The sequence below is a fragment of the Corvus cornix genome, chromosome 20 (genome assembly GCF_000738735.6).
Source record: "Corvus cornix cornix isolate S_Up_H32 chromosome 20, ASM73873v5, whole genome shotgun sequence".
Taxonomy (NCBI): domain Eukaryota; kingdom Metazoa; phylum Chordata; class Aves; order Passeriformes; family Corvidae; genus Corvus; species Corvus cornix.
Genome location: NC_046349.1, coordinates 8,283,490 through 8,306,280, shown reverse-complemented (window position 1 = coordinate 8,306,280; position 22,791 = coordinate 8,283,490). Strand labels below are relative to the sequence as shown.

The 22,791-nt window shown below is 49.3% G+C and overlaps 1 long non-coding RNA gene across 2 annotated transcripts; it reads right to left on the bottom strand.

The window, feature by feature from the left end:
* Window positions 1-16,798: 16,798 nt before the first annotated feature.
* Window positions 16,799-21,052, bottom strand: LOC109144288. 2 transcript variants are annotated; one of them, XR_002044949.3, is made up of 4 exons: window positions 20,837-21,052; window positions 20,482-20,681; window positions 19,604-20,070; window positions 16,799-17,157 (listed from the first exon to the last, which is right to left on the bottom strand). It is a non-coding gene; the product is annotated as an uncharacterized LOC109144288 (long non-coding RNA). The 2 variants fall into 2 exon arrangements; XR_002044950.2 differs by lacking the exon at window positions 19,604-20,070.
* Window positions 21,053-22,791: the final 1,739 nt, after the last annotated feature.

Sequence of the window (22,791 nt, the reverse complement as noted above, 5' to 3'; positions counted from 1 at the left end):
GCCTTGCCCATCACTGCCCACCTCCAGCTTCTGACCCTCCCCAGCTCCCCTCCCAAAATCCCAGCACAGCCCAGCACTCCTGGATTGCTCACACACACGGAGAAAACCACTTTGCTTGAAGGATAAAAGGAAGGTTCTTTAGGCATCACTGGAGAACCTTCCCAACAGGGAGCACTGGTGTAGGTGTTTTAAGACAGTTGTAATTTCTTTTGAGTATTTTTCCAGGCGTACCTGGATAAATTATTCACAAAGAATAAGAGACAAACGCATCTGGAAATAAAAAAGGAGAACAGGCCATTGGGATCAGGCCAGCAGCTTTTTCCTGTAATGCTACTGCCACGTGCAACGCTCCTGCTTCCTCTGTGAAAGAATATAGCAATTATTTATATTGTTTTAATGGAAAGGGGCTTTGTCACATGAAATAACACATGAGCAGGTCGTGAAGCAGGGAATAATGAACAGGGAATAATGCTGTACCCCTGGATAAACAGGGCAGTAGGAAGGGGGGAACCCACCCACCACAGCAATAATAAAGAAATCATCATCATCACAGAACCAACCCAGCTAATTTTTACTCCATTTCCATGTTAGCACTAAGAACATTTAAATTCTGTTGCCATTTTTAGAGAGGAAAACATATTTCAGTAATGTTTGTTGGAAATATCATTAGGATAACAGTCACCCCCGCAATGTTTTATTGCAGGCAGTTACTTCCATGCTGCCATTCGCAGAGATTACTCCCCAAATTACTTCTAAACATCCAAATTGCAAAGGGAAGGAGTTAGTCTAGCCCTGGGATTGATTGCTGTAGTTTCTCTTGCAAGACTAATAAGAATATATCTATCTCTTCTGCAGTGTTTTGCTTAAAGTGGTTGTGGAGCATTTGGTGAAGGGGGGGAAATGCTTCTCCGAGGCAACAGAGCTGCCTGCAAAGCTCTGGCCCATCACCCTCTCCAGTGGAGCCAAGCACATCAAGCAAATCAGAAGGACAGCTCACTAATCTGCTCTTAAAAACCTATTTCTCGGGCATAACTGTGTTTGGAAGGTGGGAAAAACTCCTAAAAGATAAAATTTACTGAAGGCAGTCGAAGACTGCATCTCACAGCAGTGTTAGAAAACAAACACCTGGGATTAAGGCTTCTTTAATCAACATTTACTGCAGGTTTAATAACGTGTATTAAAAGCAGGCAGGCAAATGGTGTTTGGGAAACGACAGGAAAATAAAGTAGATAAATGCACTAATTGCAGCTTATCTGACAGCTCTGTGTTCTCCTCCACAGCTGAGACTCCAGATTGAGTATTTATACATTAGGCAGGATTGATTCTCTGGGATCAAGGAAGACTTGGGGTGGGGTGACAGCAGCTGATGGATGGGCATGGTGCCTCACCAAATCCTGGCAGATTGCTTTGTCCAGGTACTGCAGATTGAAAAAGGAGGTATTTTGCAGCTGACAGCAGCTGTTTACAGCAGGGGAGACTTGATCTGCCTGGTTTTACAACACATTTGAGGAGGGCTACTTTACACTCTGAAGCTGCAAGAGGTTTTATGTCTATTTGTGTGTTTAGGTGGGCTCCAACCTTCTGGGAAGCTCCCACCCAAGCAATCTATATATAAAAAGAGGCCCCTGGAAATCTGTACGTTAGCCACATGCCATGAAGAAGAAAAGAGATCAAAATGGAGAATCTCCATGGGGCTGATGGATCCAGCCCCATGGAGGTCAGGAGGCTCAGCTCTCCCTCGTGAGGGCAAGTGGTAAAGTCCATCCAGTGCATCCCAGGAGGGACCATTGCCCCAGGGTCTGGGGACACACACCCAAGGTTTTAAAGATCCAGTGTCACATCTTCACTCATCCAGAGCTCCCCTTGTTGAGAATCCAGACATCACATCCCTGCAGCGCAGGTTTTTTCCGTGGCTCCATCAATCCCAACGTTATTGAGCCAGGAGAGGTCTGACCAAAGCCTGTGTCCCTGCATGCAGCAGCCATCGTGAATATTGGCTTTCCTGCCCAGTTTCCCACTGAGCAGAGCATCTGAAGGGGCTTGCTAAAATCTTCCCTTCCATTTAGTGCTTATGCAAAGAAACAGCCAGATCTGGGGTGGCCTCAACTGGTTTTGCAACTTGAAGGGAAGGCCTTGGGGGGGCTTTTCCGGAGGCCAATCCCAGGCAGATAGCATCTCCCCCGACCGCAGAAACCAGCTCCCTGTTGTTCTGTGCAACCACAGCATCTGCAGCCCCTTGTGCACAGTCATCAATCACGGCAGACGTGGTGGCAGGGCCCTGGCAGGGACCAGGGTGTCAAAGTTCCCCAGCTCACGCATTTCCGCACAGGGCAGGGTTTAACGAGGGGAAAAGCATCCACTGGAATCACCAGCAGCAGCCAAAGCACTGACCCAGCAATTCAAAGAGAAGCTTGCTTGCTTGCTTGCTTGCTTTCAGAAAGAAAGAAAGAAAGAAAGAAAGAAAGAAAGAAAGAAAGAAAGAAAGAAAGAAAGAAAGAAAGAAAGAAAGAAAAGTGTGCAGAAGGAATTGTTCCCAAAGCTCATAGCTGACAAGTTCTTCATGGGTGCTTCCATGGGTGCTGATTGAAAGGAGAGAGAAATGCAGGAGTGAAATCAATTTGTTCCTCTGAGCTTTGGGCTGTGCTTGACAGTGGATTTCTTCCCCCTGAGGGACACACTCACAGGTTAGCTCTCCCCCTCTGCTCCTCAGAGAGTGCAGTTGTTACAAACACTCTCTCCTGAGCTACCTAAACCCAGGAGAAACCTCGGAACAAGCCATCCTTTCCTCTGTGAGTGATTTCCCCTGCAACTTGTGCCAGCATTTCAGAAAGAAATCCTTCCAGCCAGCTCCAGAGCCGGCTTTGGAGAGAACAGCATCCTTCTGCACTCCTGCTTTCCTTCCTCAGCCCGGAGCAAAGTTCCACCCACTCCCCTGGGAACTGCAGCCAGATGCCCACAGCAGGCTGAGCACATTGGGCATGCTGGGCACTGCCAGAGTGCTGAGCACATCAGCTCCAGCCTTTTGGTGTCTCCACTCTCTGAATGAACCAGGAGAATTGCTGTGCTCCCCACAGACACTCTTCTCCTCCTCAAGGCACAGGGAGACCGTGCTGGGGGCCTGCAGATCCCAGAGGGGCAGTGGGACGTGTCCCATGGCAGAGCTGGCCAAGGCCATCTGGGACCCTGTGCACCCATGGGACTGACCAGAGGCCAAAGACATCCTTCAGAGCTGGCACAGCCTGGTTGGTTGGTCCTTGCTGAACTGGAACACGGTGCCTTTCAGCTCTGCCAGCCCCACTGTGCTGCTTCCACCAAGCCACAGAGAGGAGACCGGGCCCTGCCAGGCTGAGATTCAGCTCTTCCTCTGGGAAACTGCCCGTCATTTTTAGGATTGTTAATTTCACAGTGTGTGCAAGGCAGTGTGCAATGGAATTAATCACAGTCCTGTGTCCACTCGTGCCTGAGGTGCTGCAGAGGCAGGGATGCTCCGAACAGAGCAGCCCAGGTAGACTCCCTGGAGCCTTCCTGCCCTCCCAAGGATTCTCCATGCCCCTGCAGACTGAGGATGTTTCTGGATTTCCAGGCAATAAACCCCCTCCTTAGTGAACCTGCTGTCCCAGCCACACTGGGGCAAGCGAGGGGATGCAGGGTTGGGAATTAGCAGGCTGGTTCCCATGTGCTCCAGGACCAACGGGCTGAGTGTGTAGCACACATGGATCAAGGCTTCCCAAGAATGCACCTTGGGCTCTTCCCAAAATCCTTTCAGGCACCTGAGATGCAGTGGGACCCCTCCCTCTACATGGTTTGTCCTAGGCAGTGAGTTCACCAGGCAATTTCCGAAGGGGTTGCAGCCTGCTCTGGTGCACAGGGGATTTGAAGTTTTTATGGCTCCCCAGCCTCCCTGGTGTATCCAACTCATGCTCATGGTTTGAATGAAAGCAAAGCTCAGCCCTTGCACAGCTTTGCAGGGAATCTCCCTTTCCCAGCCACCACACTTCCCCAGTGCCAGCACCCAGCCCTGCTCCACATCCCCCCTGGTCCCCAAAACCAGTTTCCTCTGCTCAGCCTCCCCAGCTCTCCAGCCAGGTTCCTGGTGAGAAGAGGAGAAACCCGTTCTCCCAGGCTGTGATTTTCAACCAGAATGATTTTCATTAACTCTGTCCCCAAGGCGCAGAGGGGGACAGGCCACACAGGCGCTGAGCAGCCCGGAGCTTGTTGGAGTCAGAAGAAAACGAGGCAGAGCTTTGCTTGCAAAGTTAATTTGAACCAACCGGCAGCTGGTGGAGCAGCCAGGAGAGCCTGTCCCACAGCAAGAGCCAGCATTTTCCAGGGATACCACAGAGCTGGGATGCTAGCAGGGAGGGGACAGCAAAGGGCTCAGTCAAAATGTTTGGGCACAATTATTTCAAGAGCGCTCCAGGCACATGAAGATGGGCTCTGGCACATGAGCTGGGGACGTGGCCTCACTCACATGTGCAGCTCAGCTCCAGGCAGGGACACGGGCAGGGCTGGGGGACAACAGGAGAGCCCAGGGGTGGTTTGTGGAAAGCTTGACCCCTCCTGCAGGCAGCGGAACGTGGCATCCCACACGGGATATTGCATTGTACCCCATGTGCATCCTCCCTCCAGCCTCCAATGCTGCTCTCATTTTATGCCCAATTAATGGAGTTTTATTATTTTGCGTAATACAATGGCTGCAATAAAGATGCAATTACTCCAGATGGAACTTGAACTTGGGAAAAAATTATTTTCAGGACTGGTGAAACACATCTCACCAGGAGTGGATGGACACGGAGCACAGAGAGGGGCTGAAAAGCCAGGTGAAGTATGAGGTGGTCAGACTCATGTCCAGGCAGGGCTGTGGCAGGCTGGGCTCTGTCAGACAGGCCAGATATGAACAGCACCTGAAGAATCCTCCCAGCTGGGTTACACAGCCAGGAAAAGATCCCCAGAGCCACACACACAGGGCTGGGAAATAAGAGAAGGTCCCTGGAACAGAGTATCAAAGCAGGTTTGATGTTGTCTCCAGCACAGGAGACAGATGGAGGGTTTGGATCTGCCAGGCCAGAGCCAAGCAAAGATGCTGGGCATCCAAGCAAGGGGAGGGATGCCTGGGGATGTATCTGGCTGCCAGCAGCATCCACACAGTAAAATGCATCTTTCCAGCATCCCTCCTGCCTTCTTCAGCTCTGTTTCCCTGGCTCTCCTCTTTGGGCAGGAATCCATCCCCACCCCAGGCAGGTAAAACACCTGGCACAATGCTCGCTGCACGTGGGGGAGGGCTCCATTACAGGGCAAGGGAGAGCAGAGCATCCCATCAGCCACCCCCGCTTGCAACACCACCAGTTCACAGCCCAAATTACCTGGTTCATTCCAGCTTTCCCCCGCAGGCAGTTCCAGCACGCCAAGGAAATCCCAGAGGCTGCTGCAACTGGCTCAAAACCACGGGCCCTGTCAGCTGGTTTGAATTTTCCTTGTGTTTGCAAAGGCAAAAAAAAATAGATTAAATGGCCTTTTAATCCTTATTCAGCATCACTCTGAAGGCTTTTCCAGCTTAACTAAAATGTATCACCCATGCCTTGCTGTTTGCTTTAATAGCCCAAGGGGACTTAAAGCTGGCTCAGACTGTGTCAAGTGCCCCAGAGAGCTCAGCAAGGGCAGCCAGGCTCTGTGCACAGCCAGGAGCTCCCACAGCCCTTCCCTGGTTTATCCCCATGCCACAGACACTGTGTCCAGCTGCTGAGCCTGTGCCACCCCCCCAGCACCACTCCTGGCCCAGGGATGCTGCCCACACTGATGATGGAGCTGGAGAGGGTTTTGACATGGACATAGAGTGACAGGATGAGGGGTTATGGCATCAGACTGGCACAGGGGAGGGTCAGGTTAAATATAAGGAAGAAATCCTTCCCTTTGAGGGTGCTGAGGCCCTGGCACCGGGTGCCCAGAGAAGCTGTGGCTGCCTCATCCCTGGAAGTCCAAGGCCAGGTTGGACAGGGCTTGGAGCAACCCGGGATAGTGGAAGTTGTCCCTGCCCATGGCATGGGGTGGAACAGGAGGAGCTTTAAGGTCCCTTCCAACCCAAACTGTTCTGTGAGTCTCTGATAAGGCTCCAGGTATCAGGACTTCTCCCAGCTCCTGCATGGCCCTGCCTTCCCTCAGGAGCATGGGATGGGTACATGGCAAAGGACAAAGGGTCTCAAAATGTGCCTGGCAGCACAGGATCATCTGGAGGCTGTAGTGGATGGATCAGCCCCATCTGCATCATGAGGAGGGGGCACAAAATCCTGCAGCAGAATAGTCCATCCTCCCTTCATACCCCATCATCTCAGTGCCAGCAGGAGCAGGGCAGAGCATCCTGGTGCCAATTTACTGCCAAGGAAAGTTTAATGTATTTGTGCAAAGCACAGCATGATGAGAGCTCCTTTTGGCTTCTCTCCTGATCCAGCATCATGCAAGGACCTGTGGCTGGCCCCTGCATCCAGGGACATGCACATCCTCCTAACCTGCAGCACATCAACAGCACTCACCAAATCCAGTATATTCAGCATCTTTATGCCAGCTGGTCTCTGTCTCTGCTCTCTCCTCTCAGGGTTTGTCAGGTTTAATTAAAATTCCTATACTCAGCTGGTTCTTCCACTCAGGCTATTATCTGCAGTGTGCTCTGCTGCCTGCCTCGAACTCGTCTCATTAGGAATCCACCTCTTGGTGAATGAAGTCATATTTAGAAGGCAATACATAGCCAGTGTTTGAGTCTGAGTAGTTCTATTGACCCATCCCCTTGACAAGACAGATGCCCCAAGGACCTGTTCTCAGTGTTCCTGCTACTCATCTATTTCCAGTGAAACGATGATTTTGTTCACTGCAGGAAATTACAGCCAGGAAAGAGGAGGAGGTGGAGGTGAGCCTGCCCTGCCCCAGCACTCACTGCTGTCAGATTGCAGGTCACACTGCCCAGCACACCATGGGGACCCACATGTGCCCACCCTGAGCACACCAAGAGTGCGGGTCTGGGTTTTAACCATCCTGAAGCCAACAAACACCCGCAGAGCTTCTCCCTTCCTCCCTCCCTGGGAAATCAGGTCTCACACAGAGGTGACATTTGACTCTTCCTTCTCTGGTCTCACACATCAAAACTCTGTGGGCTCCTCATGGAAGCAAGACCGGGAATGGTCTGCAGGGCATGACGGATGAGCCTTCTAGAAGAGAGGGAAATGGAGAAAAAGAGCCACAAACAACTTTCAGAGGAACAACCCCTGGAAGAAAAAGCAAACGGAGAGGCTGAGTCTGCTCCCATGGCCGTGAGCAGCTGTTCCTCCTGGGTCTGTGGGGCAGCACAGTGTTGCCACAGGGCTGGGGACAGGCACAAGTCCACCCAGCCTTGCAGGCCACTAGCCCCCAGCTCCTGGAGGTGTTCGGCAGCTTGTGTCTTCTTGAGCACACCCAAAGAGAGCCTTCCCATAGATCTCAGCTCAATCCCACACGATTTTTTCCCCGAGTGTTTTTATCTCAGCCACTCAACGAGGAAACCTGTTCCTCACTCAACTCTGCTCTGCTGATGAAGAGTTCAAACCAAACCTCTCAGATGCAGATTCCATCACTGAGGGGATCTGTGTTGGGTTGGCAAAGGCAGGGAGAGACAGACCCAGGAGCAAAGCAGCAAAGTAACAGTGGCAAGAGAAGAACACCAACACAGAGCAGCCCTGGAGATGCAGTGCAAACCCAGGAGACTGTCACAGCCATGGGCTCCAAAGGGCTGGTCCCAAGGGACACCAGCCCTCTCCTGCTGTGGGCAGTGGACCAGCACAAACAGAAGCGTCAGGCCAAGCACTCTGGACATGAAGCACTTTTTGGGCCCTAATTGAAGCTCGAGCCCAGGATTCAGATGTGCTCCAGATATGGAGCAGTGAAGAAACACAACAGCCTTCCTCCTCTTCCTCCTCCACCTCACCATTGACCTCAGAGGAATGCATGTTCCAGCAGGCTCCTTTGGTCCCCCTCCCACATTCTGAGGCACCGCCAGCCCACAGCATCCCCCTCCCCTGCCTCTCCACACACTCTCTGCTGCCAGCAGTAGCTCTTTGCTCCTTTTGGCCATTGGCTGCTGGTTCCCTTCCTGTACATTCCCTTCCATTTAGAGATATTGTCAGTTGAGAATCAGAGCTCAGATGTTTATTATTTCTAATGTAATCCCAAGCCAAAATACAAGGCAGGGTGTTTAGTCTTTCCCTCAGCTCTCAACGTTGAAGAATGGCAGCTGAGTCAGCACCCGGCGTTCCCCATCGCACCACGTTCCCCACAGACAGATGGCAAACCCTTAACTCTTCCAGCAGCTCCCAGATATTTTTACTGCCTATTGCTTTTTCGACTCTGTTTATTTTTTTGAGCTGAAATAAGCAGAGTGATGGGAAAAAGAAATCTCCTGCTGAGCATTGCATCAGAGACCAGATTCCCATAAGGATTGATTTCAGTGGAAACAGCAAGGCCTTCGTTTTTTTGGCAGGGTGAACTCAGCAAAGGCTGAGCCCTGCATCACCCAGCACAGCAAAGCAAAGCTGGCTTTCTGTGCTGAGCACCTGTGGACCTTCCTTTGGTCTTTTTAGTAGAGAAAAGGTAAATGTGTCAAGACACCATCAGAAAACCATGTTGGTTCAAATAATCCCTAAAGATGCTTCAAGCACAGAGACAAGAAAGCTCCATCCAAACTGTCTGGGGCTTGTTTGAGTCAGTCTGGCACTGCTCAACCAGGGTATCCTGGGGAAGTGGGCGATTCCAGGCAGGCAGAACTGACCAGAGGAGCACATCAGTGCCTTCCCACACAGTGGTGCCCTTCCCTGTCCAGAGATGGAGCAGATCCACAGCATCCCTCCAGGCCAGCACTCTGGGAACATTACAGAGATTTGGGAACATTAAGGGGATTTCCCATTCAGTGCTTTTACTGACTTCTGGGGTGGCATCACGTGATCCAAAGTCAAGTTCTTCAAAATTGGGATTGCATCACCAATTTGTGTCTCCCAGCAACTGTGCTCTGTGCTGCAAAGCAAACTGCCCAGAGCCCAGCAATTGCTTTTAACCCGAGGCAGGCCACAGCCATAGGATAAAGTCACAGGAAAAACAAACACCTGACACTGCTTTTGTCATGCCATAGATGAAACCCAGAGAAGACAGAGCAAAAGTGAAGAAATCCCCGCTGGGAGGATTTGGGGAATGAAGAAAGAGCACAGATAGGCAGTGGTGAGGTTCTCTTACTATTTCCATCCTTAAATCTTAAAGAAATCAATAAAATCTTCAGGAACAGAACCTTTTCCCATAAGAAAACAGAAAGGATTACAGCAAGGGGTGTGAGTGTGCCTCTTCTGCGGCCACATTAAAACCATCCTTCATCTGGATGGCTCATCTGGGAAGGGCAGCTCTTGTGAGAGCTGCAGCGAGGTCAGGGCTTGGCCCAGGGGCTCAGAGGGCTGCAGGATGTCAGAGCACAGGGATGCACCTCAGCACCAGCAGGAGGAATCTGGGAACGACCTGCTTTAGAAATGAGCTCCTCACACATCAGCATAAAACTCCTGTTGACACAGACCTGCTTCGCTCCTGCCAGAAGAGAACAAGGAGCTGCTTTCATCCTTCTGTGGGAGCAGAGATGAGGCTGGAGCCCAGCATCAATAAATTAATGGAAAGCCTTTGCTTTCGAGCAGAGGCACTGCAGATCTCAGCGGGCACATCACAGCTTTCTGCTCCTGCCTAGATGAATATTCAGCTGGCAGGACAACTGCAGAGACAGGCTCTGCCAACACCTTTCTGGGACACAGCAGCAGCTCTGCCCCAATTCTTTGGTGTCCCCTATGCAACAAGCTGGTCCAGAGCTGTCCTGCAGCACATTTGTAGGAACAACCTCCTCTGCCCACCAAGGGGACCAGACCCAGCAGTCCAGCTAGCTCCTGGCATTCCTTCATGTCATCCATGCCAGTGCAGCTGGCAGCTCAGATGCTGGGGCAGAAGTCATTCTCCCAGCCCCACTCTGTTCACAGGTGAAGGCCCTACCCCCTTCTCACTGCCCTGAAGCAGTCTCCCATTCCCAGTCCCTATTTAGTGCCCTGTTTAGGCTTATTTACCCTCTGGGGTAGCTGCACTCCTGCAGCTGCAAGAAAAAGCTGAGTCCTCTGTGCCTGGAGTCAGGGATGTTTATTGGCACTTGAAATCCCATCCCTTTGCTGGTCCACCCCACCCCGGGCAGCGCTGGCAGGGGTGCAGCTCAGCGCTGCCAGCAGCCCGTGGCAGCCCCGTGTCCCTCAGCCTGCCCACCCAGCACTCCCAGGGACAGATGGGCAGCCTTTGACCCACCTCCCCGACAAAAGCCTGGGGAAATAGTTTGCCCTGTCCATGGATGGCCTCCTCCTGGCTCCCAAGTGAGGAGTTGTCCCATTTGTGCCAGTCAGTAGGAGCTCGACTGAAATCCAGCAGCCTGCATGTCTAGTGATGGTGAGAAGAGGAGCAAAGAAAGCTGCCTGTGAGCCAAAAGTTTATAATTAAGAATAAAATGAGGAAATAACAGGGGGATACAGCCCTGGCAGCTGGCAGGGACATGGGTGGGATCAAGGGGAGGCAGAGGGTGGCTGTGGGCAGGAGAGCAGCCCAGAGCGGTGAGGTAGGAGAGGCAGGAGAAGCAGGAAGCAATGCCTGAAGCAGCATCCCAGTGGATGCAAGCTCACCCACAGCGAGTTTGTTGAAGCCAAAAAAGGATATTGCAACAAGTGGAGGGGAAAGTGATGAAAGAGGAGGTGAGAGTTTTAGCTTCAGGAAAGGCTCAGCAAGGTTATGCAAGCTGTTGAGGTGCTCAGGATATGAAGACATGGGGGGAGGCAGGAGATGAAGACAGCACTCAGATTCCGGCAGCAAAGCAGCATCCTGGTATTGCTGAGCTCAGGGAATCCCTGAGCTGAGAAGAAGAGGTTAAGAGCCCTGGTTTGGCTGTGTTGTGCTTGAGAGGGTGGTGAGACATTCACGAGATGTCAGAGAGCTCCTCCGAGATATGAATTTGGACAGGGAGAGGAGAGCCCAGAGAGGGGCTGCATGCCTGAGTCATCACCATAGAGATGGTATTTGAGTGTAGCTGCGATGAGATTACCCAGACACACAGTGCGGAGCATGGACACAGCTCTGTGAGCTCCCAGGGCAAACCAGGCTCCCACAGCAGCCCAGCACCAGCCACCGAGGGGCAACAGGTAGCCAAAACTGGGACACGATCCAGGCAAGGCTAGGAGCCAAACAGCCACAGCCCTGCCTCTCTTCCAGAGGATGACTTGGACCCTCCTCCTCAGAAGTCCATCTCTTTTCTGTGTGTTGTGTGCTCTCCACACAGGAAATCCAGGTCCTCAAAGCATCAGACACCAAACTCAAGCACTTCAAAGAGGGCTGAGCTGAGCTTCTGAGTCTCACCTCTGCAAAAGAGGGGGAACCACACACTTACACTCCACAGGGGAGCCACAAGGACAACTCCCACAACAGTGAAGAGACCTCGGGGGTGAGGTGAGGGGGCACAAGGGACCTTGGAGAAAAGCAAAATAAGCTGCTGTAAAGCTCCAAGCTGTGGTCAGTCCTGGAGAGTGTGACCAGGAGGTGGCAGGCTCAACTCGTCCATGGATGGTGGCTCTTCTGCAGGAGGTCCGGGCCTGGAGACAAAATCGCTCGAAATTCGCTTCTCACCCATCAGAAGGAAGCCGAAGAACTGAAGAGCTGGAGGAAGAGGGGAAAAAAGAGACGGTTTGAGCTTCTTTGAAAAGCAACAACATCTTGGGAGAGGCGTTTCTGCCACCAAGGCTGACGCCTGTCAGGGACACAGTCCTGCTCAACGCCAGGACCAGCATGGGGACAATGGCCAGCCTGGCGTTGTAGGAGATTTTCTCTCCACTCCTGTTACAGATAACACACAGGAATCAATGGAGAGGGGGAATTATCTGCATTTCCAGCTGTCCCTCCCCACCCCCGGCATCCTGGTCCCTGGGAGAGCATTTGAAACATTGCAACAGCTATAATTAGAAGTAACAGTAACACTCACTTTCCAAGAGGAAACTGTGCAAAAGGTTGATTTCCTCTTTAATACCATTTCAGATCTGCAGCTCCAGTGGTGAGGGGATTTGCTGAGCAGCAGTCTGGATCACTAAGAAGAATTAAGAGTTTCTTCCCACTTCTGTGGGGGTTACTTGCTCCAGGTGCAAGATGCCAGGTCCTAAGGTGCAGAGGAGACTGTGCTACTCTGCTCAATCCCTCTGCAAAGAGCAGAGGCCAGAGCATTTCCATTCTCACTATCTCATCTATATTATGCATTGCCCCCAAGGCTAATTAACATTGCTGCATACAGCACTGACTTGGGAATGTCAAAGACTTTGGGAACTTCATTGCTGGAGCTTTCAACAGAGCTGCAAGTCACAGGCAGGCTCCTTGTGATTCCATACAAGGAAATATTCACAACATACAACAAAAATAGCCTCCATCACTACACGTTATAATCACATCAGGGAGTCTCCACACCCTGCAGCAATAAATGATGCCCTCTCTCCTCACTCAGAGCACTCTGCAAACACCCATTAACCCTCCCAACACCCAAGGATGGGCTGCAGAGACTAAGGTACAGCCCTCAGCCAGCAAAAAAGCATGGCAGAGTCAGCAGCAACTCCTGGACTGTAAGAAGCACTTTATCTTCTCCGAAAATCTCAGTAACACAAGGCAAGTTTAGTTTGCCTTGTCCTTTGCAACCTTCCTGAGACCTTAAGGCCAAAAGACGCTGCCACATTTTCTCCCCCTTCAGAGTTATTTTTGTGCTGAGCCCAGGAACTTGTGATGGATAAAAACACCTGCAGAAAGGTCATCAGCCACAGCTCAAAATTTTTCAGAGATAAAGAAGCTCCCCTTGGCAGAGTGCTCTGCTCTTTCAATCTCACACTATTCAAAGGTTTGCCTGGTTTCTAATTTGAACTCATCTGCATTTTGCATGCAGATGTTGATCCATTGCTGAGCTGCACAGAGCTGCCTGCTGCTGCACAACTCAAGCACCACAATCAAATCCTTTTGATAAGCTAAAGGCAAAGGGCACTTTGATCTCTCAGAAAGGCACCAGACCAGTTCCTGGAAATGTTCCTTCAGCCATGAGGATGGTGCCTTGGGAATTTCTGCAATGAACTTTCTTGTTCAGATGCCCCAGCCCCTCAAACAAACTCACCAAATAAACTCAGATTCTCTTTCTGACCACCACTGACACGAAGGGCATTTCAGTCAGCCCCAAGATGGTTTTCTTAAGACAGAATTAGGCTCAGTTCTTTCATTAAAAAAAAAAAGAAATCTTAAAAATAATATTCTCAAACATTTTCAGACAAGTAACCAGACAACATTTTTCCACTCTTTAAATCCAGCCTCAGAAGTGAGATGTGCCATCCCCGAGGCGTTCATCACCTTTGCCCTCCTCTGTACTGCCAGAATTAGATGTGTGTGTGTCAGCCCAAACTGCTGATCTCTCCTGCCTCCCCAAAAAACATCTGCAGGGCTGTGAGTGGCTTCTCTGGAAGCCGTGGCTCCCATACAAGGCAACTGGTCCCTGGCCAGTGAAGGGCAGCTGGAAAGGCCTGACCAAGTAAGAGATTGACTTGGCTGAGCATCATTTAATTCTCTACAGGGGGGACAAAATGCACTCAGGTCACCTAAAAAAGTGAAATATCATGTCTCACTTGTTTCCAAAGAGTGATTTCGTTTCTGTGAATGTTGTGTTTGTTCCCAAACAAGTAGAGAAGAAACTGTGTCTGCTGGTGAGTTGAATGCCCTCCTCCTCCCGCTGACTTCAGAGGGAAGAGTGACGTGGATGGATAAACTCCTCCACCAAATCTGCAGATACCCTCCCCATGCAGCAATCCTGAAACTCCAGTCTAGGCAGGTCCAGGCTGCTCTGCAGCAAGGCTGAGCATCAGCATCTGCTCAGAGAAGCTGTGGCTGCCCCATCCCTGGAAATGTTCAAGCCCACGTTGGACAGGGCTTGGAGCAGCCTGGGATAGTGGAAGGTGTCCCTGCCCACAGCAGGGGGTGGAACGAGTTCGACACAAATCAGTGTGAGATTCTGTGATTCCATGGTCAGCATCATCCCACTCCCATTCCCCTTCCTGTTGCCAGGCTGCAGCTGGCAGGCAGCGTGCAGGACCCTGGGGAAGCTCAGGTCACTCCACACGTGCCTGTGCAGACCTGGCCTCGTTCTGTTTGGAAAGAGAAGCATACGACAGGCAGATTAGAAGGTGACAAATAGATGGACAGGCAGGCAGACTGACTGCCCTTAAATAGTCTTCATATTTTTGCCATGATATCTGTCTGCAAGGGTTTAAATTATGAGCCTTACTTACAGCTTTGAAAGAATTTAAAATGCTTAAATCCTTGTTAAAAACTAAACTAACAAAGCTTGGCTGGATACTGCACTTTTAATCTACAATGAAAGCAGTGCATTTGATTTGAAGGGCTACAGAGCTCCTGTGAAAATGCCCTGCAAACACTGAGCCCCAGCTAATGACCAGCCTGCTGTAAAAATGGTTTGCTGTCAGATTCAGATCCTGGCTGAAGTGAGTCCGTCAAACTCCCCCATCCTTCTGAGTGAAGGATCAGGTATTGGATGTGCAGTTTGTCCTGTTTTGAGACACCTCACAAGCAGTAAATGAGATATTGAGGGCCCAGATGTTGGCAGGGATACGGGAGAATTCATTTAGCTGCCTCTCACCCCAGGGAGTGCAGCGAGAGAGCAGCAAGTCCCAGAGTTAAATGCTTCCAGCAGGACCAGCTGCTGCAGCCCCCCCAAGCAAACCAGCCACACATCCTATGAGCTCTGCTCCCCTACACCCAGACACAAGGAGGATGTGTCAGGTGAGGCAGGTTCCCAAACCTTTGGAAAAGCCCTTTGTAGATTATAAAGTCTCAGAGAATAGCTCCGGTTCCTGTTAGTCTTTATTTATGATCCTCTTTAAGGCAGACAGACGGGTTAACTTCCACCTTCCCATGCTGAGCACATCCCGCTCTTTGCAGAACTGCCCCACTCGCAGGCAAGCCCCAAACTTCCCAGCTTCGAGCCAAAAACTGCAGCATGGCCAGAACACGAGCAGGCCTGAGAGCACAGCAGCTGTGGCACTGCTGTCACCCTGCCCACCGCCTGCACCCACACCCTCCGCTGCCTCTGGGACAGGAAGCTCCATCCTGGCTGCTCCAGAACTGTTGTGCTCTGAGGGGGAACTACGGCGCTGGCTCTGCCAAGGAGGGTGAAAAAAGGGATGGGACGCACCCCGGAGCAGAGGTGGCACACAGGAACATCCTCACCATGGGGACTTCCCCACCAGAGGAACACGCTCGCTGCCAGATGCGCTGCCTGCTCCCCATCCAGCCTGCAGCTGGATCTCATTGCCAGGGGAAAAGCTTCTGCCTCCTGATTATTCTGTTTATTCTGCTAAAGACCATCATCATTCTGCTGTTTGGGTTTGTTTGGGGCGGGCTTTTTTTAGCAGGCTCCTATTTTTGGGAGCTCATGTGCTGCGCTCCCTCTGCTGGCTGGCTCACTTGGGCTGGGGAGAGGCTCTGGGGAAAGAATCATGGAATCTTAGAATCCCAGAATGGTTTGGGTTGGAAGGGACCTTAAAGCTCATCTCATTCCAACTCCTTGCCATGGGCAAGGACATCTTTCACTATATCAGGTTGCTCCAAGCCCTGTCCAACCCAGCCTTGAAAACTTCAAGGGGAGGGGGAGGGAAAGAACAAACCCCTGCTCTAACTGCCTGTGAAATGTCACAGCACAAACCCTTCCCAGGCCCTGACTCCTTAAATTCGAGTGTTAAGACCTGAGAGTGGCATTCTTGTGTCAGCTTTACTCCTTATAGCCTGGGTAAGCAGAGTCTTGTCAACAAAGAGAAATGGGTGGTTTGATAAAATTCAACTGATCTTTGTTAAGGATAGAGAAACTCTCACACTTGAAAGTCACGCCAGCAAAAAGATTGGCTTGTACTGCTGATGGTTTAGAGCTGTGGTGTTCAAAGCCCCTCAGCACAAGTAATTACAGCCACCACAAATTGTGAGCGAAAACATGAAAGCAGATCTTGAAAATCTTGATTATAGAAAACCTCCTGAAGGGTAGGAAGCCTCTCACGAGGAGAAACAAGGGAGATGCTTCTGCAAGGAGTCCTCCCAAGCCCCTCATGCTTCAGAGAGCATTTCTGACACACAGAACAGTTATTGGGAGCCTTGGAGCCATCATTCCCTTTCTGGAAAGCTGGTGGATGGGATTAAGCCCGGGGTCCTGCAGCATTCACAGCGTTATTTTCATCATCAGAGGAGCAGAGAAATCTTTTGATGGACATTAACCTAAGAGCAAGGAGTTTTTCATCAACCCTATTCAGTAGGCAAGCCAAGAAACAGTGAGGGCTCTCAAAATCAACCAAATAAAAGGCAAGACAACCCCCTGTATAGATACTTTCTTGTTAAAACTATTAATAAACATCACACATTGCGTCAATCTCTGAAGGTCAAAGCAATCTTTTTCCCTAGTGGAAGCTCTTAATAGAGGTTTTTGAGCTGCATTTTATGCCTAAATGTGCTTCTTTAATGAGTGCAATTTTACCTCTGCTCAGGTAAAGTGCCTTGTTGTACATTTGCTTTTCTTCCATGGTTTTATTACACCTATTTGGCCGATGATGTCCAGCCAAAAGAAATGAAAGATGCTGGGAAATAAAAATGGATTTCCTGAAAGTGTTTGTCTTCATAATAAATTAAAAAAAACCCCTAAACAAAAACAGACTTATAAAGCAGCACACTTCAGTAGCCGTTTACTGAGATTTCACTGTACACCTTTTTCTCACATAAAAAGGCATTTAAACATAAAAAAAAGGAATGATTCTGCTAGACAAACTGTGACATGAAAAGAGAAAACAAGATGTCTGTGAACAGCCTCAGGCACCGAGGCCCTGAGGGCTGCCTGCACTGCCTTGAAGCAAAGGAGGGGAGTGGGGGAGTGAGGATGGGAGCAGAGGGATAACCCCGACAGAAAAGACCCCTCTGGGACTGGGGCAGCTCGGCCCTGCTCCATCCAGTGCTGGGCTGGGCTGGCCAGGAGGTGTCAGTCCGTGTTCCTCGATCTGTGATTTCTCCCAAGCCTTCCTGGGGAAAAAAATTACAAAAGATCATTTAAAACATCTATATCTACACAAATATATTTAAGGTCTGTTTCTTCAGCATCCATGAGAAAGGCAGTGTTCCAACACAATCACCTGCTCTTGGAGTTGTTCTGAGCCTCAATCAACAGCTGGGCCTGTGAGGATCCCTCTGCTGGCTCCAGCAACATGTTAGTTACAGAGGTTTTCCAGAGAGCTTTGCTGGGGTTTGATTTTTTTGAGTCTTATCATGTTTTATTTAGGAGATGTACTTACTATAAAGGATTTGTGAGATAGAAGGGGCTTTTTGCTGTCAAGAGCAGCTTCACAAAAATTGGTTTTCTGGAGTTCTCATACCTTATTCCCTTTGTGTTATTGGTAATTATGTAATGTTAAAAGAACCTTAAGAAGAAGATGTAGGAAGAAATAATCTCTGTTCCCCAAACCTACTGTTCTGAGTTACAGAAACAACAGTGAGTGACAGGCAGCAAAAGACAGATGGGGAGAAGGCTAAAAGAGATCTCTAATTCTATCAGTTTAATGAGTTCTTTCCTTATCAGCTTCAGCCCTTGTCCAGATCTGCTAAGTGGTTTTTCTTAGAGATAGAATCACTATGAATTAGTGTGTGGCAGCTCCTTTTGTTACACAACTGAGCAGATTTTCAACAGTTCAGTCTCTGAAGAGCTGAGCTGTTCTCAAAGCCCAGCTGCTAAAGGGAGCACTCAGACAGCAGCTGAGCTCTGCTGATCATCCACCCTTGTGCAGGGCCAGGCTGGGAGGCCACAGCTCTTCCACCCAGCCAGGCAACACCCAGGGCCTCTCAGGCTGCCTGCAAGGAGTTTCCACTGGGGTGGGACACCAGCTCTGGGAGCCAAGGCAGCCACGGTGCTCACACCAGGAGTCTGTGTTCAGGCTGAATGTGTGTGGCTGCATCCACACTGAAGCAGCAGCAATCCAGGCTGTCCTGGGAAGTATTTTGCACTAGCCTAGGAAGCAGTGTTTTGGGGGCAATCCATCTTTCCTTCATTTGCAAAGGTGTTTTCCATCTGGGAGAGCAGTGCCCTGCACTGAACCAATCCTTGCTCTCCGCTCTTCTGCCCAAGGAATGCACCTGTGGGGATAACCGCAGCCCCAGGGCTCTTTGATAACCTCTAGGGTGGTGTGGAACAAGGATCTCACTTGTCTCATTTTTACCACCATGAAAACCCGTGCTGCTCCTCCTTGGACCACAGGACTACCAGGAGCTGACGTCCACTTGGGAAACTGAATAAACACTAAACCTCAGTGTGTAACCATTTATAGAATTTAATTCTCACAAAGGCCACTTCCAGCAGCAAAGAGAAACTAAAAGAGCCACACAGCAGGTGGACCTTGTTCATTAGGCAAGGGTACTTTTTTCTCTGGCATATTTGGAAATCAGTTGTGTTTTATAAACTGCAAATTTAAAATGTGACTACATTTATTCCTTCTTGTCTTGTCCAGAATATTTTCTCACTGGTGAAAAAGCTGTTCCTTGCTTTGCTACAGAAGTCAGGGATTGATGCCATGTTTTGCCTGGAAGACAGAGGCACACAGCACATTTCACATTCATGAGGACAGGTAGGACAGGTGCCACTGAAGCAGGGACCCTTTGAGCCACACAGCTGAGAGCTGGGGTCTTGCTTTTTCTTATATCCATTCCTCTGATGCTTAGGTGACAGCAGGAAAATATATTCCAGTTTTGTAGCAGGAACTGACAGAATTGATGCATTACTGCATTTGGAGATTTAATACACATGAACAGGCACTGCTAGATCTGCACTGGCTCTGATTAAATTAAATACTGTGGAGTCAGTCTCCTGAATTTCTGTTCACAAGTAACAAACAGTGTGGAGGTGGGAACCTGCATTTTGTTATAGGCTCACCAATCTAACGCTGTAATGAACCATTTATGAGCAAGCCTTATGAATAACTATTTTACTCGGGGTTTGGATTTAAGGGCTCTGATAGAAATTTAAGATTTTTCAGCTTCATGCAGCTACTGACCTGAACTCAACTGCTTAAAAGCTGTATAGATTAGCTGAAAAGAATCTGAGCTACATTAGCTACACAGGAAAAGAAGCACAAACTTAGACTCTGTGCAGAAATACACAGGCACCTTCATTGAAAATATGCCAAATAGATGCACAGATATATATACACACAAATTCTGTAGGTGCACCCCTATGCATTATTTGTGTGCACAGTTATTTTTAAGCATATTCAAATCTGTGGCAAATGAGTGTGTAGAACAGAAACTGTTTTCATGTGCAGTAGCACACACGAAGGCAGCAGTCACGCAAGGCCGTCTGCTGAGAAACCACTCCCTGCACCTCCTCTGGGGCAAAGAGCTGTGCTGGTGCCTTTGAACCTGCACACCACATCAAGAGGGAAAGGAAAACAACACACCAAGGACCTCAATAAACATGGATTACCTTGCTTGCTGTAATCACTTCAAAATGGCCAAGGCAGCCTCCAGTTCCCCAGGAGTCAAGTGCTTGGCCCTGTTTCTATAATAACACCTCCCCACGCGCTGCCTGCTTCCCACATGATGTGTCCCGGGTTGAACAGGACTCTCAGGAGGTGAAGCCTTCACCAATCAGCTCGGGAAGGTTTCAAAAGTTTCAGTTCCTGAGCAGGTTTTGCAATAACACCCCCCTGGAGCCAGAGGGGACGGGGCTGTTTGGGGGTGTTCGCTCCGGAGGCGCACTCGGAGCTCCCCGAGTTGTTCGTGCCCGCAGCTGCTCTGAGGCTCGGGAGGCAGGGGCAGCTCGGGGGGTGTTCACTGGCAGGAACACCAACTCTTCATGTGAATCCAACACGTCTGGCATCGCCCTTGCAGCGTTCAATGTCATCCTCAAAACCACTTCCTTCTTCTCGTCAGCACATCCTGTGTGATTTCCTGCGTTGTTTTGTAAGAGCAGCACAAATGAAAGAATTCCTCATTTATAGAAAGCCTTTCTCTGTCTTTAGCAGCTTTTCTTTCAAATCTACTTACAAAAACCCTCTTTAAAGCATTTTTCTACCGGGTTTTCTTGTTTATTTTCTTTTTCTTTCTTTTCTTTTCCCCTGAAATTCAGAGTCTACAGACAAAATCATTTTCCTCACTGTTTGCTCTTTTGTTTTATTTAAAAAAAAATACAATTACTGTTAACATAGAAGCCCCAAGATTCACTATTTCTGTTACAAAACATGTTTACAGCACAGCAAAGTTTTTTGTTCATGCACAGGAACAAATTTTTCACTGAAATCACTTACTGACCTTAATAACCACAAACATTGTTGTCTTTATTTCAAATAGAAATTAATTTACCTTCCATCTTCATCCAAAATCCACCCTGAAGAGCTGATGTGTTCAGAGTTATTTGCATGCACCATGCACCACTCCCACTGTGGTTGAGACGACACTCCCTCCCACAGGAACGTAAACTGCTGACTCAATGCCCGAGACCCAACTTTAACACGGCTTTGATGGATCCTAAGTTGAGATAAGTTGGAATCTTCTGGCAGCATCTGAAAACGAGTTTTGGCAGAAATTTAACCTCCTATACACTCAATTTATTTTAGTCTCAGCTAAACCACCGCCCGCCTTCCATTGTGCATTACAAACCCTCCAAACACCCCAAACTTTCTTCTTGTCTACTAATACATGAATTAAATCAATTTACCTTCCTGCGAGTCACGTTCATCATGGTACAGCTCTAAGGAGAACCCAGATGAGGCAAAAGCCAACTGTTTACACTCCACAATATTCCTCTGCTCAGAACATGTTATTCTCCATGGCTTGTTGGCTTCTCTGCTCAGAGTCAAACCCATTTACTGAGCCTCTCCTGTTATTAAGAACATTGCCCATGTAATAACCCCAAGGGTTTGTGCAGCACAGACAAATTCAAGGCTTGTTCACACCAGGGGGATCAAATACATTTGTTCCTCCTGACCAGCAGCATTTCCTGTGATAATAATAGTTTCTGGTTACCACAGACTGCCACATATTTATTACAAACTCCACTTTCTGAGAACAAAACGAGTGTGCCTCAGGCTGCCCTACGTGTGAAACTCAACAGGCTTGGTTCACATGACGTGGAGAAAACAACCTCAGCTCCCAGAGTTCATCCATGAGTTTGTGCTGATTCTCCCTGTGTCTTTCACCTCACCACATTTCAGCCCTAATATCTGTGTTTTATCCACCTTGAGTATAATTTTCACCTGTGGCCACCTTGTTTTAACCTGCAGTCAGCTGTTTTACACTGAGGGTTGGAACCAGGAGCTGAACTGAAGGGTTTATTCTGGGATGCTGCTGAGACTCCAAGGAACCTGCGTCAGGAGCAACCAGCTGAATTCAACAGCAGTTTCAGTTTTACACAGACTGTTTTCAGAAGCTGTTGACCTCACCCTGCCTGTCTGGGCTTCTCTGTCATGATGACACCCTGCCTGTGAGACCCCTGGGTCTGTGTCCCAGTGCTGTGCTCGAGAGCTGTGGTTTCCCAGTGCTGGGATTCCGGGCAGTGCTCCCCAGCTGCTGTGTCTGCTGCAGGTGTGTGTCAGCAGGAGCAAGGGATGAACAGAAGAACTCCCTGAGTCCCAGTTTTAATGTGGGTGCTGAGTTTGCAATCCTTAGTCAGCTAATTACTATTTGTGCCCTCAGTAAAATGAAGATTGTGCTACTTGGGATCTTCCCAGGCCTTTTACAACGGTCTCTTGGTTAATGTTTGTGGAAGGTTAGAATATGTATGATGCTTTTTTGAGCTATATATATATGAACTTTTTTTTTTTGCTTTTTATGATCCATTAAAGCAATATTGGGATTTCTTGATCTCCCAAGTGATTGATATCCTTCTCATACCTTCTCTGTTGTTTTCAGACAGAAGCAAAGCACACACAAGGCAGCATCTCCATGCTTTTTACACTTGGCAAGACCATGGCAGCCCCTCATGGCTTTGACTCATGCCCTCAGCTCAGTCTGCAGCTGGGACAGCCCCTGGCGACCTCAGCACTTGGACTGGGATTGAACCACAGTTCCAGGAATGCTGCCTGGCCCAGCTTCCCCACTGGTCTGAACTGGGGAGCTGTGCTGACTTGCTCTGCCCAGCACCTGCCCACCCAGTCCCTTCCTTAGATTTTGGGTCGGTTTCAATTCCTGCCTTGGAACTGAGGAGGGATATGGATCTCTCAGGGTGCACTTGACAAGCTGACATGGTCCGAGGTACAGACTTTCCCTGTGATCTCTGAACATTTCCAACCTTCCTGTTTTACTGTGTGGGTGAAATTATTCCCTGTTAATTGTGCTTCTGCTGCAGATATGCTGCTTCCACCCAGAGAGAGCTTTTCTCAGAACACTGTTCTGCAAAAACATTGAAAACATTGTTCTTTAACCAACCGAATTGGACTTTGAATCTCATGAGTGGCAGGGACTAAGTACACTGTGCCTGTAATGCCCCATCTGTCTTCTCTGAGGCTGCACAGAGCACAGCCAGAGGACCTTTGGGCTCATGAAACCTGAACTAAAAATAATAATTACTGGGAAACAAAGGGGACAACCTGACCCCGCAGCTGGCGGCCTCAGCACAACAGCAATGATATGTAATTGCCTGCATATTTCTAAACTACACTCAAGAGCAGCTTC